This window comes from Trichechus manatus, unplaced genomic scaffold, assembly GCF_000243295.1.
Source record: "Trichechus manatus latirostris isolate Lorelei unplaced genomic scaffold, TriManLat1.0 scaffold00180, whole genome shotgun sequence".
Lineage (NCBI taxonomy): Eukaryota > Metazoa > Chordata > Mammalia > Sirenia > Trichechidae > Trichechus > Trichechus manatus.
In genome coordinates, this window is record NW_004444116.1 from 2446099 (window position 1) to 2458487 (window position 12389).

At 41.5% G+C, this 12389-nt stretch overlaps 2 non-coding genes across 2 annotated transcripts; one reads left to right on the forward strand and one right to left on the reverse strand.

Moving 5' to 3' along the window:
• Positions 1-814: 814 nt before the first annotated feature.
• TRNAF-GAA (transfer RNA phenylalanine (anticodon GAA)) lies at positions 815-887 on the forward strand. Its single transcript has one exon. It is a non-coding gene; the product is annotated as a tRNA-Phe (tRNA).
• A 7684-nt stretch (positions 888-8571) lies between these two features.
• Positions 8572-8643, reverse strand: TRNAA-AGC (transfer RNA alanine (anticodon AGC)). The gene has a single exon. It is a non-coding gene; the product is annotated as a tRNA-Ala (tRNA).
• Positions 8644-12389: the final 3746 nt, after the last annotated feature.

A 12389-nucleotide genomic window follows, 5' to 3' on the forward strand; every position in this document is an offset into this window, starting at 1 on the left:
GAAACAGTGGATTTTCTCTCTGGTCATCTATTGGATCTGCCAAAACCATTTAGAAATATGACTAATACTTCAAGGAGGATCTTCATGACGTTTCTGTCGTGAGAGAGGTGTGGCTCAACAGGAGCGTGTCATTTCCTTGAGATGGTTCGAAACCATGCACATTCGCCTGCTTTTAACAGTTCCCAGCAGTTGCGTCTTTTCTCCTTCTGAACGCACGTTTTGTGTGCTCCTACTTATTAAACGCATTACCCGACGGATTGCGTTGAAGTGTTTCCCCGTTTATTCTCCCTGCGTCTCCTCACCACCCAGGGCGCCTGTGTCAACACAAAGAAGACAAGGAAAAAGGAAGGAAATAGAGAAAACAGAACTGGCTTGCTCAGCATTTCCTCAATTCGAAGCAAGAAGCCCGCCACCACATTAACCTGCTCACCAATCCTCTTCTTTTTTCAGTGTCATTGAACAGCAGGACAGAAAAAGAAGGACTGAAAGAAGAGAAAAAGAACAGACTCGATCATTTCATTTGAAATTCCCTTAATTTTCCGAGCAGTGTTTGGAGCGAGAAAGAGCCAGAGGTTACCAAGCAGAAAAGCATCGCCCTGTTTTAACTTTTGCTGCCGTTTGTCGCCCTCCTCGTCCTTTACTAACCCATCCACGGTCTCCGAAAATTGGATCCCATTTTTAAACATGGATGGCGGTGGAGCCTTTTTAATTTTATCTGAGTGAGCGCAGAATGTAAATTAAGGCTAAGTATTTGAAAACACAGCAGCCATAATAATCTTATTGGAGGAATGACTAAAGCTACCGTCTTCAGGTTGCCGAAATAGCTCAGCTGGGAGAGCGTTAGACTGAAGATCTAAAGGTCCCTGGTTCGATCCCGGGTTTCGGCAAATTGCGACAGTTTTGCGCAATTACTTTCTTAAAACACGTTTGCCTTCCCAGGCTTTGGATTCTAATAGAACTGAATACTACAGCTATCCCTCGCAGAACTATTGAAAAAAGCAAAACAAACAAACAAGGAATCTTGTTGGTGCAGTCGTTAAGCTTTCGGCTAGTAACAAAAGGTCGGTGGTTCCCACCCACGGGCTGCTTAGGGAGACAAATATGTGGCGGTTAGCTTTCTTAAAGATTTAGAGCCTTGGACACTGCATAGGACACTTCTACCCTGTCCTAGACGGTCTCTATGAGTCGGAATCCACTGTACAGCAGCGAGTTTGATTTGGTTTGTTTCTGAGGTCTTCCATGAAGTGTTAACCGACACTTTGCGTATTTTATTTAAAGTTTTAACAGTAAGGAACTGAAATTTAGTGATGAAACCTAGAACTGATAGAGTAAGGAATTCCAATATGGTACATGCTGTTACACTTACGATACATTTCTGTTCTTATATTGCGCATTACATATGTAGGAACGGTGGGGGCATGGGATGATTTTAATCACAAGAAATGTTTAAAAATCCTGTTGAAAAAGAATCAGTACACTACATGAGGAAGGTCCCCATGTGGGCAAATGGTTGCCCTTGCTAACCTAATGGTTGGCGGTTGGAACTTAGCCAGCGGCACGGTGGAAGAAAAGGCCTGGCAATCTGCTTCCTTAAAAATTGTTGTTGGTTGCTATCCAGGCGATTCTGACTCATGCTGACCCCATGTGGTGACCTCACGTGTGGGCTGGAATCTTAAATGAAGCATCTTCAGGTTAGCAGTCAAGTGCAGTTGTGCCCCTGGTCATCTGTAAAGATGAAACCCAAAACCCAAAACCATTGCGGTGGAGTCCATGCGGACGCACAGCTGTAATCTTTCCCCGTAGACTGCCTTTTTTTATCTCCCACAGCAGCTGGTAGGTTCCAACCGCCAACATTTTGGTTAGCAGTTTAGCGCTTAACAACCAGGGCAGCTCCATACAGACTACAGCCAAAGAACCTTCTGGAGCAGTTCTATCCTGTAACACTTGGGGTCTCCATCCATGAGTTGGAATCGATTTGACTGAAACGGAAGAATACCCATCCAGCACCAACAGGGAATTTCTTACCTTTCCTCATTCCAATTTCATGTTTTCCTTCTGTCTCCCACAGTGAGGGTCCGGGTTTCCAACACCCTCAATACGTGTACTTATTTTCTCAAGCCTAAAATATACACGAAATAATATCAGAATTGCTACACCCGTAGGAATATTTAGAAAAAAAAATTACATAGAATTTAATATTTGCTTTCCATTCTTCTTGTCTTACAATGAAGACAAAGCACTATGGAAAACATTTACTTGAATCTGTTCTTTTTTTCCTCCAATTTGGTTATGTTATTCGTTCAATTGATTTGTTTCTATTTGTATTTAATTTTAAAGTATTTTCACAAACACTTGACTTAGTTATATTTATTTGCCTCTGTAAAATATTAATATGTTTCCAAGAGTCAAAAGAACACAGAAAGTTATATTCAGATTAGTCCTAAGAGAATGTTGTATCCCGGGATTCACCCAGGTGATGGAAAGGAAGCAGGCTCTGGGAAATCTTCTGGAAGACCATGGACCAGGACCAATACCTTTCTTTTTCTAGCACCGAAGTATCATTCTCCAGGTGTGTCCGTGTCTGAGACAGTGCAGTGTAGGGAGTTTGGAAACAGTGGATTTGAGCATAACGTGATTTTTATCTTGACTTAGTCCTCAAAAACTCAGAGAATAGTCATGAAGATGCCTCTGAAAAAGTAGGCTTACTTGGGGCTATACCCCAGTGGTAGAGCACATGCTTAGCATGCATGAAGCCTTTGGTTCAGTACCCAAAGCAGGCTCAAAGATCTTCTTTCTCTCCATAACTGACTTCATTCTTGAGTTGTTTCAGCCTTGGCATTTCTTTATAAGTAACTCATTGGGACAATGGTGCTCACTTAAAGTTATTTCTTGTCATTTCTATTATCCACACATTGCTCCAAGCACTCTCAACAATCACTGGTATATAGGCCACAGCCTGCACCGCCAAAAGACTAAGCAGTCCATTTAAGAGGGTTTGGGTAAAAGTTGGGTGTTAAGAGGCTAGAGAACCTGAAAGAAGAAAAACCTGCTCTAGCCCTTGGGAAAAATCAGTGTTCCTTCTCTGGGATGGAGAACCCAGGACTCTCAAATAATGTCAGGGAAAGAGGAATTCATTCCTGCCAAAGAAGAGAGCCATTTCTTTGTCTCATCTCCTTCTCTGGCATGTTCTAAAACATTGAGAAATAGATGTTTAATCTATGTTTAGGCTGAGGAGGCAAAGACTTGTGCCAAGTCTCCTCTACCTCTCATTCATGCACGTGGATATCAAGGAGACAGAAGTCATTGAAGTGCATAGCAAGGTCTCTGTCCATCTGTCCTGAACTCAGTCACTGGGTGGTTGGGAGAGTTCCACCTCTTGAAGAGTCTACCAAAGAAGAAGTGGAGAACAAATCTGAAACACTCATGGGTCAAAAGAGGAGAGGAGAGACACATTAACCCAAAGACCTCGGGTAAGTCTATATTGTTTCAAAACAGTTGCCACATCCTTCTGGAACAATTCTACATTTCCTTATAAATATTTTCAAATATTGATCCTGAGAATAATAATAACAAACATGACGAATCAGTGTGGATTTGATCATACAATCCAGAATCTGAACTAAAACGGTTTTTGTGTTTTGACCTAAACTAGGAGAAAATCTTGGGGAGGGACCTTGTAGAGGAAGGCTTGAAGGCAAGGAAAAGGGTAGTTTCTCCATAGGAAAGGGGGCACCGAGAAGCCAAAAGACCCGGAGGTCTTTTATAATGCATCGTCCCCTTTTCTCTTCTCTCCAAAAACTGTAACTATCCACTTCCTACCAGTCTGTCACAGGCCATCCCTAAGCCAATTTTGAGGTCAGCTACTTGACTTGCAAGGGACTAACCTACATTTCCTCTGGGGCTATACTAGGACTGAGGAAAAGGTGGCTGAGCATGTACTTATTACCGATTGTACGGAATCTCTGAATTTCTGTGGACACATTTCCCCTCTTTAGACTCCTTTTGAGCTAAGGGCAGAATGTGAAAAGTAAGGAGCCAGATAGAAGTTCTTTAGGAAAAAGCTGGGTTTTGAAAGGCTTCATTAAAGTTAGAAACACATGAAGCAAACAAATGAGAACTTTCTTTTTTATTATCTATATATCAAGCAAAGCCTATTAAACTGCCCCAGTCACAGTGGTGCTTAATCTCAAAGCTGACTGACCATCCTGCTTGTACTCTCAACACGCTCCCACCATATCCATGCACAAAAATCGGGAAATCCCTGCAGCTTCTGCTGAAACCACCAATACCAAGGACGTTTGAATTGCAAACAAAAATTCAGTCTCACATGCGCCTTCCACAGTGCTCAAACTCTCTATCCCCTGAAGGAAAGCAGTGAATCACTTCCAAAGGCAGGGCAGTCTTGGGCAAAACGAACCGAATCCTCTTCCAGGACAAGCCTGCTTCTCTTTTCCTTGCCCTTTTCCCCTCTCTCCCTTTTCTACTTCTATTCTTTCATTTCACCCTACCCCACCTCTTTTCTCTCTCCATCAGCTGATGCTCCTCTCTCTCCTCCCTCTTCCCTCTTGTGCACTCCAGAGTGACGTTTTCGCACTAGTTCAGCGCACTCCTAGTCCCCTACTTGCCCATTTTAATCTCTGTATCAAGATTCACAAGTAGTTGATATGTTTATTTACCGTATCAACTTGATAATTTCTTTCCTCCCCTGATCTACCAAGCATAGGCGGAACCGAGAGTTACTTCTTTATTTTCCGTTCTCTTTTTTTTCAGTCTCGCCCGAGACCTGTTTTTAGACTACAACTCTCTGGTGCATATACATACTACTTGTCTTCTGGCTTCTCTTGCCTTCTTAACCTTGTTTCCCACATGTAAATTTGAGTTACAAATAAATAATATTAATTTTACTTCCCTGTTTAGCTAATGGAGTCCTTTACTGGTGCAAATGATTAACACGTTGTTCTGATAACCAAGGAGTTGGGTGTTGGAATCCACCGAGAAGCCCTGGGAACAAAGGGTGGACCATCTACATCTGAAAAAAAAATCAGTCATTGAAAACCCTGAAGAGCACAATTGTACTCTGACACACAGGGAGTCACTATTCATCAGAATCAACTCGAAGGCAACTGCTTTGTTTGGTTATTTTTTGTGTTTGTTTTATTTTAGCTCGTAATGGTAAATTATAAATATAGAAAGGAAGCTTGATTAGGATTAATATCATTTTAAAATAACAAATTACAAAAGTAAATAAGCATATTTCCTCACATTTGTATATTCGCTTGGGTTCTAGGTATCAAATCAATGTTACAGTATCATAAACGGCAACATAGTTCCAGTGCTTGAGGATTAAATGGCCAGCACCACATTCCACTCACCCAATTCCTGAAATTGGTTCTATTTTATTTAATAGGAAGAGTCCAATACCCTAGCACAGTTAAATTGATACAAAAGTTTCTAATGCCCACAGACAGGTAAAACACAAGTTCTTAGAAGGCACCAATCTGCAGACCACAGTTTGAACAGCACTAATGAAGGCACAGGATGTACTGGAGGTGAGAAGATATACGAGGAAATCCTTCTCTCTTCTTTCTGTTTATACTGGGGCTTCGTTTACAAACTAAAATGCATAAAACTTAATCATTCAGCTTGACGAGTTATTACATATGTATATCTCCTATAACCAACATTCAGACTAAGATAAAGAATTTTTCAGCTCTCAGAAGCTCTCTTGTATCTATCCCAATCAATTCCTGTCTTCTGACCTCTACCACCATTTTCCTGTATTTTGAAGTACTATAAATGGAATTACACAATATGTGCTCATTTGAGAATAGATTGTCTCACTTAATGTGTTTTTTATTAGATACATACATATCGTTTCTAGTAGCAGAAGTTCTTTTTTTGTTGCTTCATATTTTATTGTATCACTACCGTATATCATACTTTTTTCATTCATTTCACCGTTGGTGTACATATAAAACAACTAAAGCTGCCACGAACATTTTTGTACATATCTTTCAAGAGCAATACTCATTCGTTTTTCTTGGATCTAAACGCAGCTGTGGAGATTCAGGGTTATAGGTTTTATATCTATATCTTTATCTATATAGCTTTAGGCAATATTTCTAAATAGTGTACAAGTGTGGGTGTGCCAGCTGACAATGTCATGAGCAAAGCATGGAAGTTTCAGTTGCTCCCTATCATCAGCAACACTTGATATTTTCAGCTCTGTTATCTTAAGCCATTTTGGTGGAGTATTATTTCATTGTGCTTTTAATTTGCATTTTCCTTATAATTAATGACGTCCAGCTGTTCTACCCCACCGGAACAGTTGCGGGAATGGCTGCAAGGGGCACATGTCAGATTCCGGGAGGGGATTGGGGGAAGGCAGTAAGGAAGTCAGCCGTAGTCGTGGCCTGGTGTTTAAGGCGATGGACTAGAAACGCACTGGGGTTTCCCTGCGCAGGTTTAAAACCTGCCGATTACGGACCATTTGGAGTGGTTAAGAGCGGGTCCTTGGCTACCCTAAGCGTTAGTTTTACTCTGCCCTATAGGGTCGCTGTTCGCTATGACTCTAAGTGGATTTTATTTTTATTTTTTTTAATGCTCCGTGTGCACCCCTACCCACCCCCACCTTCCGCCCAGTGGAGCCGAGCTCTTTGACAGAGCTGCCTGGCCCTTCATGATGAGAGATTTTTGAGGCACTTCTTTCTCTCTATGTAGTTGATAGTTTGGGCGGTTAAGAAATGGCCGACAGTGTCAAAAGCTTTCTCCAGGACCTTGCCAGGGGAATCTAGGACTCCATCTCGGTTATTTATACCTTCTCAAAGCTGGAGGCTTGAATACTGCAAAAGCGGGAGGAACAGCCTCAAAGGAGGGCAACTAGTGTCCTGACGCAGAGGACAGCCCAGAGCATACAGCAAAGCAAGAGAGCCAGCCACGTATTGTTGGGAGAATGGAGCTGCTGGAGGTAAACAAGCAGAAAAGCTTCTTCCTGTTTTACCTATTCCTCCCTTTGTCGCCCTCCTCCTGCTCTATCAACCCATCCACTGTTTCAAAAAATTGAAATTTATTTTCAAACATGGACAGTAAAGGAGACCATATAATTTTGGTGCGTGAGTGGATAACATTGATATCTTAAGATTAGGTATTTACAAGCACAAGGGCCTTGCAAATAAAAAGTTAAGTAATATTTTGAAAGAATGCCTGAAACAGGTACTTTCAGGCAGTTGAAATAGCTTAATTGCGATAGCGTTAGTCTGAGTATCTAGAGCTCTGTGTTTCAATCCTGGGTTTTGGTAGTTGTGTCTAGTTTCCTGAAATTACTATGATCCCCTTTATTATAGAATCGTTACATCCCAAGACTTTGGGATTCTAACAGAGCTAAGTATAGTACAGTAACATCTGCAAAAACCGGAACCTGTGTAAGGCAGAAACCTGCCATAAAAAGAAAACTCAAATATCTTCCGCCGCAAGGAGCCATAGAAAAGTGATAAGACTGCACACCGTCAAAGGCAGAAAACTTGAGAGACGAAGAAAAACAAGGCAGTCGCATCGAGTCCGGCTCTCACAGGTTTCACTCTACATCTCTGCAACAGAGAAGTATGTGAAAAAAGTTACAGTAATATCTGTACCATCTCTCACTACAATTTTTACTGATTTTTTCAACTCCAGTCAAGTTGTGTACATACATACTTTTATCATTCTCGCCTTTATTTACACATTCCTGAGGTTCTCCCTGAAATGTCAACTGACATTTTGCATCTTTTGTTTTCTTATTTTTAACTGAAAACATATAACAATTTATTTAAAAATAATAATAGTAATTTAAAACAAAAACAAAAACTCGTTGCCTTCGAGTCCATTACAACTCATTCCACCTAACAGGATAGAGTAAAACTGCCCCATAGGGTTTCCAAGGAGAGACTGGTGAATTCTTGGTTGGCAGCCGAGCTTTTAACCACTCTGCCACCAGACTCAGATAATAATAGCAATTGTATATTGGTTGATTATAGCTTAAGGATAAGTGAAATGCATGACAGCAATGCTATAAATGATGCGAGGGAAGAATCCAGAATACTCTGTTATTAGTATCTGTTCTGCTCGTGAAGTGATATAGAGTTATTTGGTAGTGGACTTGGATTAGTTGTAGATGTATATTGCAAACTCTAGGGCGACCAGTAACGAAATTTTAAAATGAAGTGTAATTGATATGCTAAGAGAGGAGAGAAAATGCAGTCTGTCCTTTTCGTCCCTACTTCTTAATAACAATGAAAAATAGCAGCGAAGGAGAACAGTCCATCATCTATGGCGTGTTGCTTCGCTGTGAGCAGACCATGAGTGAGCCCTTTGTTTTACTCCAGTTCGTTCCTGCCTTTATTGTGGTTAAGCAGTCAGGTTGGAGGGCCCAAGGAGTGTCAAGGACCATGGTTCAGGTGGGTAAGTATAAAGCTATTTACCCTCTCTGTGAGTAGAAAAAACACAAGCAAAGATACTCACAAAGAGCAAAGTGGAAAAAGTCAGAAACAAACTTGCCAGTATTCTACTATGAGTGAGGATGGAAAAAACGACACATGGAGGTGCTGGGGATTGAACCCAGGGCCTCGTGCATGCTAAGCACGCGCTCTACCACTGAGCTACACCCCCTTAGCAGGTGCTATAATCAGACTATTACATAATACAAATTTACACCATTGTCCGCAGGCGGTTTAAATCTTAAGCTTTGACAGGTCAAAATTCATTATGTACAATTCTTCTGTTCCTGAATCGGATCCTACCTTGCAGCCTGCCCCGAAAAGGAAAAAGAAAAAAGAAAAAACACATTCCAGACTAAATGACTCTGAGGTCTCCCATAGTCACTGGCTTCTTCAAGGGATGCTTTTAGCCAACTGCCTGATTGTCAGTCAGTTCCGGTCCACCACGAGGGAGATTCCCAGGATTGAACATTCTGTTAAGGTTTCTGATTTTCTTCTTGAAAAGTCTTCTCTGCCTAGGAAGCTTGCAGAAAGACGCAAAAGATAGTGCCGGCGAATACAAAGATGAGTTCTGTGAGTGCTGCGAAGGAATCAAGATCTAGGTGGGGTGATAAGACTAGAGGTTAATTAATTCACAGTATTTGACCGAATCGAAGAGCGACAAGTCCATGTCTCAAACAGTCACGGTCATGCAAACGGCTGCGTCCAGCGCCTGGATTTGGAAACGTGGCGATAGCTTTGTCTCCGCGATGCTGTAGTGCTGGTTTTGAAGAGGCGGAGGTCAGAAGGGTGAGGAAAAGGTGAACGCCCCTGTCGTTAAAATGTCTCTTTTAGACCAAATTATTTCCTTAATGAGGAAAGCATAGGAGACACGCTTTACCAGCTAGGCACAGCCTTCAAAACAAATTCAGTCTTTATAAAATTTTCACTAAGCCTGCAGAAGTCCGCAAATCTATAAGGTCGCTATGAGTCCGAATCGACTCGATGGCAAAGGGTTTTTTTACTTGGAGGCACAAAGAGCAGACGCTTCCCACGTTAAGCAAATATGTGGTGCGACTGTTAATCTAAATATGATGGAGAAAATCCAAATCTTTTTGGATGGAAGGGATGAGTGTCCGGAATCTATTGTGTAAGTTACTACTGTATTAGAAGGACATCTGTCTGGGAACTAAAACGAGAGAAGGAGGGGGTGCAAGGGAGGGGGTGAATAGGAGAGAGTGGCGGGTTTTATGGCAGGGGACATGAGGACGCTGAGTGCAAGAGAGAAGCAGCAGCAGAGGAGTAGATGGCAGAGAGAAGAGCAATACGGTTTGGAAATGGGTCTGTAAGGACGGGTAGGATAGGGACCAGCGCACAGGTCGGAAATGACCAAGTTCCGGTCTTTACTGTGCTTTTGCAGGCCCTGGGGAAGAGAGTGGCTAAAGTAAGTGCTTTCAAAGCGTGTGTCCCACAAAGCGATACGATTCTTTTTGTCCAAAATTTCGTGAGCTGCTCTTCGCATCGCTGAGCATTTTGGAAAGGGGGCGTAGGGTTGAGTGTTTTTGGAGTAGCAGTTGTTGGTATTGGAGGCTTTGGAAAAAGCCACAGGGAGGCCGCGTTGTCCAGATCCCTCCTGCTAGCACAGCAGCGTTGAATTTAGAAGCAAAATCCCTTGATGGCTTTGGGCAAGAATATCTTGTATTTGCAGCAACTGGTTTTTAGCGTCTTTGGGCTTAATATTCAAGGGAAAGAATGAGAAAGAAAGGTTAAGCAGTGGCCGAGTGTTTTGAGTTTGAATAGACTCCTACCAAACCCATCAAACTTCTGGACAACTCAGTACATCAGGTCCGTAGTTTGAAGATCTAGGATTCACGACCCTGTTCTGGTGTAGATACTTCCAGTTTTCCCATACTTCTAATTCATACACGAAAGGCTACTGAGTCCAGCTTTCTCCTAGGGCAGCTCTGGGAATATTTACAGTGCATTTACTACTCATACACTCTCTTTTCTCCAGGGGAGTCTGAAGTGGAAGGTTAGATTTGCAACATTATGTGAGAGCTGTTCATTCAATGAGCCCAGCAACATTATTCTCTGTCCTACTGTCAAATGAATGATCAGAGTAGGGGCTTAAGGGTTGAAGAGGATGGCACAGGGTAGAGAGTTCAAGGTTGATGATGCAATTTAGATTTGGAAATTTGGAGAGCTGGATAGAAGGTGGAATGTTTTTAGGAAGATTCCCAAGTCTCTGGAAAAGGAGGAGTGGGCTTTACCACTTGTTGTTTTTTTTTCTTTTTCTTGGGGACATTGGATAGGGTTTGAAAGGAGGGAGAAGAAGTTTGATTTGGACTTCATTTCTTTAGCATACTTATGAATTTAAGGTGCAAATTCATATTAATGTTTAATAAGCACAGTGATTCCTGAGACTAGAATGTTACAAAGATCTCTTACCTGGAGGCTGTAGAGGAGAGGGTCTCTGCACAGAGGCAGAGTGAGCCCATAAGAGAGTCTATTGTAACTTGAAGACTTGGAGCTCCTTAAATGTATTCATTGAAAAGCTTTGCCTTTAGAGTGATCTTGAACTCTGGAGTTCATACTGATTACAACTATTTTATTGGAATTTCTAAGATGATCTAATAAGCAGCAGCTCCCAGGTGAGATGACTTGTATCTCTTCTTTGCCAATTACTGCCCCAGTCAGGATCTTCTCCATGTTTGCAGGAATCCCATGAAGTCCCCTTATAACTTGGGAGGACTCCATTTTTCTAACAGAACTTGCTCCCCAGCTGACCCAGAAGGCAGCTCATCATAGCAATCTTATGTGAGAAAAGTAAAGGGAAGTGAAGGTCTCTTTGAAGGAGAGCATTAGACAAATGTCAGACACAAAGATATGCAGTCACTGGAGTATGGGCAGAGTGATAGAGCAGGGATTAATTTGGCTCCAGGTTTGGAGAAGCACAATTAGGATAGATTTGGGGGTAACTGTGAAGTGTTTGGTTTATATTGTGGCTAGAGCAATCTGGATTCCAAATGTACCCTTGTAATTTCCCGATATGGAGGATTGCAGGGATGTGTTCTTGTTAAATCAAGTTGTACTTGAAAGTCTCAAAAGTGTATTTTAAGTATTATTTGTGAGAAGGTCCAATCTGCTGTGCGAAGCACTGTTTGAACATGTCCTCAAAGGAGGGAGTGTGGTAAGTGTTCTTAAAGTATAGGATTTTATGAGGTATTAAAGGTTGAACTTAGAAGGAAAAAAATATATATGGTCTCTGTGTTCTATTCACGAAATCCAAAACATTTAAATTGTATGTATAATCCACGTAGTTCCTGGGAGGAATATAAGTCAGTCTGTTTTGGAAGGATTCTCCGAAGTGTGGGTATGGAGAACTGTTTTGAAGGTAAAGAGTTATATATCATACTCTGCGTTTTAGAGACTTCATTTGCATACATGATCTCCTTTGACTTTTATGAAAGCTTTTTTAATATAATCATTATTGGTCTTGCTTTACAGGTATGGAGAGGATATACAATTTACCCTATCTTACTGATTTATTAATGGATGAGGGTTAAGGCACAAACCAAGATGGTATGTTTGCAAACCTTGAGTTCTTTTCTTATAATTCCTTACTACATTTGTCTCTATCTCTCTTTCACACACACACTCATGCACACACACACACACACACACACACACACACACACACACACATATTTAGTATTTCCCTCTTGTGTCAGGCCCTATATCTAGCGTATGACAAAATCATAAATGTAATTAGACACTAGCTAAATCAATAAGATTATTATCAGTTATCTAGTTCTGCTCACAATCCTTCTTAGTCTGAGACTCATTTTAGGAATTCAGTTGTTACTGGCTTAATGAAGTTCTACCATCCATGTAGGATCTCTGGCACAGGAACCATAACCATCACATCATGGGTCAGCT